Source organism: Sinocyclocheilus anshuiensis, unplaced genomic scaffold (assembly GCF_001515605.1).
Source record: "Sinocyclocheilus anshuiensis isolate Anshui unplaced genomic scaffold, SAMN03320099.WGS_v1.1 scaffold1501, whole genome shotgun sequence".
In the NCBI taxonomy this organism is placed as follows: domain Eukaryota; kingdom Metazoa; phylum Chordata; class Actinopteri; order Cypriniformes; family Cyprinidae; genus Sinocyclocheilus; species Sinocyclocheilus anshuiensis.
This window is the reverse complement of record NW_015544287.1, coordinates 136,989-141,467: the sequence shown is the minus strand read 5'-3', so window position 1 is coordinate 141,467 and position 4,479 is coordinate 136,989. Positions and strand designations below refer to the sequence as shown.

The following is a 4,479-nucleotide window of genomic DNA, read 5'->3' as shown; positions in this document are numbered from 1 at the left end:
GTGAGTGAGTGCGTGTGCGAGTGCGTGTGCGAGTGTGTGTGCGAGTGAATGTGCGTGTGTGTGTGTGTGTGTGCGTGTGCGTGTGTGAGAGAGAGTGAGTGTGGTGAGTGAGTGAGTGAGTGAGTGAGTGTGAGTGAGAGAGTGTGAGTGAGTGTGGTGAGTGAGTGAGTGAGTGAGTGTGTGTGTGTGTGAGAGTGTGAGTGAGTGTGGTGAGTGAGTGAGTGAGTGAGTGTGTGTGTGTGTGAGAGTGTGAGTGAGTGTGGTGAGTGAGTGAGTGAGTGAGTGTGTGTGTGTGTGAGAGTGTGAGTGAGTGTGGTGAGTGAGTGAGTGAGTGAGTGTGTGTGTGTGTGAGAGTGTGAGTGAGTGTGGTGAGTGAGTGAGTGAGTGAGTGTGTGTGTGTGTGAGAGTGTGAGTGAGTGTGGTGAGTGAGTGAGTGAGTGAGTGTGTGTGTGTGTGAGAGTGTGAGTGAGTGTGGTGAGTGAGTGAGTGAGTGAGTGTGTGTGTGTGTGAGAGTGTGAGTGAGTGTGGTGAGTGAGTGAGTGAGTGAGTGTGTGTGTGTGTGAGAGTGTGAGTGAGTGTGGTGAGTGAGTGAGTGAGTGAGTGTGTGTGTGTGTGAGAGTGTGAGTGAGTGTGGTGAGTGAGTGAGTGAGTGAGTGTGTGTGTGTGTGAGAGTGTGAGTGAGTGTGGTGAGTGAGTGAGTGAGTGAGTGTGTGTGTGTGTGAGAGTGTGAGTGAGTGTGGTGAGTGAGTGAGTGAGTGAGTGTGTGTGTGTGTGAGAGTGTGAGTGAGTGTGGTGAGTGAGTGAGTGAGTGAGTGTGTGTGTGTGTGAGAGTGTGAGTGAGTGTGGTGAGTGAGTGAGTGAGTGAGTGTGTGTGTGTGTGAGAGTGTGAGTGAGTGTGGTGAGTGAGTGAGTGAGTGAGTGTGTGTGTGTGTGAGAGTGTGAGTGAGTGTGGTGAGTGAGTGAGTGAGTGAGTGTGTGTGTGTGTGAGAGTGTGAGTGAGTGTGGTGAGTGAGTGAGTGAGTGAGTGTGTGTGTGTGTGAGAGTGTGAGTGAGTGTGGTGAGTGAGTGAGTGAGTGAGTGTGTGTGTGTGTGAGAGTGTGAGTGAGTGTGGTGAGTGAGTGAGTGAGTGAGTGTGTGTGTGTGTGAGAGTGTGAGTGAGTGTGGTGAGTGAGTGAGTGAGTGAGTGTGTGTGTGTGTGAGAGTGTGAGTGAGTGTGGTGAGTGAGTGAGTGAGTGAGTGTGTGTGTGTGTGAGAGTGTGAGTGAGTGTGGTGAGTGAGTGAGTGAGTGAGTGTGTGTGTGTGTGAGAGTGTGAGTGAGTGTGGTGAGTGAGTGAGTGAGTGAGTGTGTGTGTGTGTGAGAGTGTGAGTGAGTGTGGTGAGTGAGTGAGTGAGTGAGTGTGTGTGTGTGTGAGAGTGTGAGTGAGTGTGGTGAGTGAGTGAGTGAGTGAGTGTGTGTGTGTGTGAGAGTGTGAGTGAGTGTGGTGAGTGAGTGAGTGAGTGAGTGTGTGTGTGTGTGAGAGTGTGAGTGAGTGTGGTGAGTGAGTGAGTGAGTGAGTGTGTGTGTGTGTGAGAGTGTGAGTGAGTGTGGTGAGTGAGTGTGTGTGCGTGAGTGTGTGTGTGTGTGTGTGCGTGCGTGAGTGTGTGTGAGTGTGTGTGCGTGAGTGTGAGTGTGTGTGCGTGTGCGCGTGTGTGTGTGCGTGAGTGCGTGCATGCGTGAGTGAGTGTGAGTGTGTGTTCATCAGTGAATGAACACTTAGTGTCGTCCCCAAGCTGCAGTGTCAGGTTCCTGCAGTGCAGGACATTGAGTCGTCTCCTGTTACTGGAAGCAAACGGAGAGAACATGTCTGCAACAGGAAGCTCAGGTTAACATCTCAAACAAGCCTCACGTGCCAAAACACAGACTGTACCATCAATGAACACCCAAAAACTCACAACGGCAGACTAAACCTGGGACACACTTGAATTTGTGTCTCCTGATCTTAAAATCCACAAGCGGTAGTTGTATCTCACCACTGGTTTGGTTTCTGTGTTTCTCTGTGTGCTGTTTTTGGTGGAGCAGCAGCCCCAGACGGCCTGACAGAGCTCCGCACCAGACGGCCTGTGAGCGGCTGGGAACAGCTCATAGTGCTGCGGGATGAAACTGGTGTGAACGTCTCCTGCCTCGAACTCCGGATGCCCCAAAAGACTCGATGAAAGAAGTTGATGTTGGTGTTCGAGATCCACGATCTGGGAAATACACACACAAAGTGCTAATATAAGAATAGTGAAGGTCAAATACTGATTCAGTTGTGCAGGTGAAGTTGTGCAGTGCTGTTGCTTTTAAATGTCTTGGACGTTTATTGTTGGAAAAGTTATAGGTGTGGTCAAATTTGTTGTTGCTCGGTGAAACTTTGCTGGCAAAATCCAGTCATTTCAATAGGAATCTGTGCGATCAGTGAAAACGTTCCTCACACAAACTTCGCTCGCGTTGGTTAGCTTGGTTTGAAAGTGCTGCATTATTGACAATGGATCTTTTGTCAGTGAAATTTAGCTAACGCAACCATAAAAACAAGAGTGTGTGCTTGCTTACATTGTACTGTCGAAGGCAGTATCTGAGTCTTTTCAGAGCGGCTGAGCGATCTTCTGCCCAAACCACCAGCAGCCCATGAAAACAAAATAATTCATTAATGAAATACATAATCATTCAACTTAAACTGCATTTATTAAAAGAACATATTCTGGATTCCATACAATTACTATGTGTTTTTCCTTCAGTCTTTAAAGCCGCAATGAAACGCAAGTAGTAACAGATCTTTTCTGGTGTACTGTAATGTACATCCAAGTGTAACAGATTATTAGAAGAAAAATAAACTTTTTCAAAATGAAGCACATGCATAGATTAATCGTTCACAATAAGGTCTATATGCATTTACAAAATAGTGTGAATTTTTCTTTCATGCGGACTGAATTTCACAAGATCACTCCATATTTCAATCCAAAATGAAAAGGAAATAAATAACAAAAAAATAAATAAAGAATTGGATAAAGATTTGAGGGCCAATAAGATAATTTACATTGACAAAACACACATACTATATATGCCTCCCAAAATTGAATTACCATAATACAAAAACAGCAACAAAAACATTTTAACATGGAAAAAAACTCATTATTATTTAAACTGTAAAAAAAAAAAAAAAAAAACATTTGACGTTTACACGACAAGAATGTGCTGAATGTGGAAACGTTTTTTCTTTCTTTTTTTTTCAGTATATACAAAGACGATAATAGTATAATTTTCAAAAACTTGCACTTTAAAACCAGTTTTCAAAAGTTTGTGTTTTCAGGCCCCCAAAACGCCACTGTCATGTAAATGAACAGCCAAATCACCTGTAAATGTAGTTCAGGTAAATCTGGCTCTGTGTAAGTCACGTGAGGTTAAGCGTAAAGCGCCTTGTCGAACCCCGTCTCTATGTGTGTGCACTGATCCCCCAGTGGCCTGGACAGGTGTAGCAGCGGCCCCGCTCCGGGAAGGAAGTTGTTATTGGGGTCTTCAGCGTATATTCTGGCTTCAAAAGCATGACCGCGCAACACGATCTGCTCTGAGAGAGGGGCAACTTCTCCCCCTGCTGCCACCTGATGAACAAAAACACCACAGCAGATAAACAAACCTGAAGAAACTGCGAGCCCTTGTGGACAAATCTGCAAAAGCCACTGTGTTACTTGGGATATGTGTGAATATTTTCAGTAGTCTATGAAGGGCAGCACTGGTTGTTTGTTTGTTTTTTAGGCCTGATTTGTCTCTAATAGCCAACAATACATTGTATGGGTCAAAATTATAGATTTTTCTTTTATGCCAAAAATCATTAGGATATTAATTAAAGATCATGTTCCATGAAGATATTTTGTAAATGTCCTACCGTAAATAAATCCAAACTTAATTTTTGATTAGTAATATGCATTGCTAAGAACTTCATTTGGACAACTTTAAAGATGATTTTCTCAATATTTAGATTTTTTTGCACCCTCAGATTCCAGATTTTCAAATAGTTGTATTTCAGCCAAATATTGTCTGGTTCCTAACAAACCATACATCAATGGAAAGCTTATTAATTCAGCTTTCAGATGAAAATTGGACCCTTATGACTGGTTTTGTGCTCCAGGGTCACATATAATGTGAGGGAATGGTTTAGTGCGAACACAACCTACCTTTCCGCTGCCGCCGCGCACTGCTTTGATCATCACAGGGTAACCAAGCCTTGCGGCCTCGCTCTGAAGTCTGGCATCTGATTGGTCCTCTCCATGCTAACCCTCAATGATAGGCACGCCAGCAGCTGCCATAATGTGTTTAGATGTGCTGGAACAAAACCAAAGATGCAGTTTACTTAGAAACTAGAGAAAGAACGTTCAGTTAAATGTTGGCTAGACAAAGCTCTGCCTGAAATACAGATACTAAGGCATCTCTAGGTAAGAAGTACACTCTTCCATACCATTCCATGG

The 4,479-nt window shown here is 44.4% G+C and overlaps 1 pseudogene; it reads right to left on the bottom strand.

The window, feature by feature from the left end:
- The window catches only part of LOC107698034 (methylcrotonoyl-CoA carboxylase subunit alpha, mitochondrial-like), a 10,772-nt pseudogene extending 8,095 nt beyond the window's left edge, over window positions 1-2,677 (bottom strand).
- Between the last annotated feature and the right edge of the window lie 1,802 nt (window positions 2,678-4,479).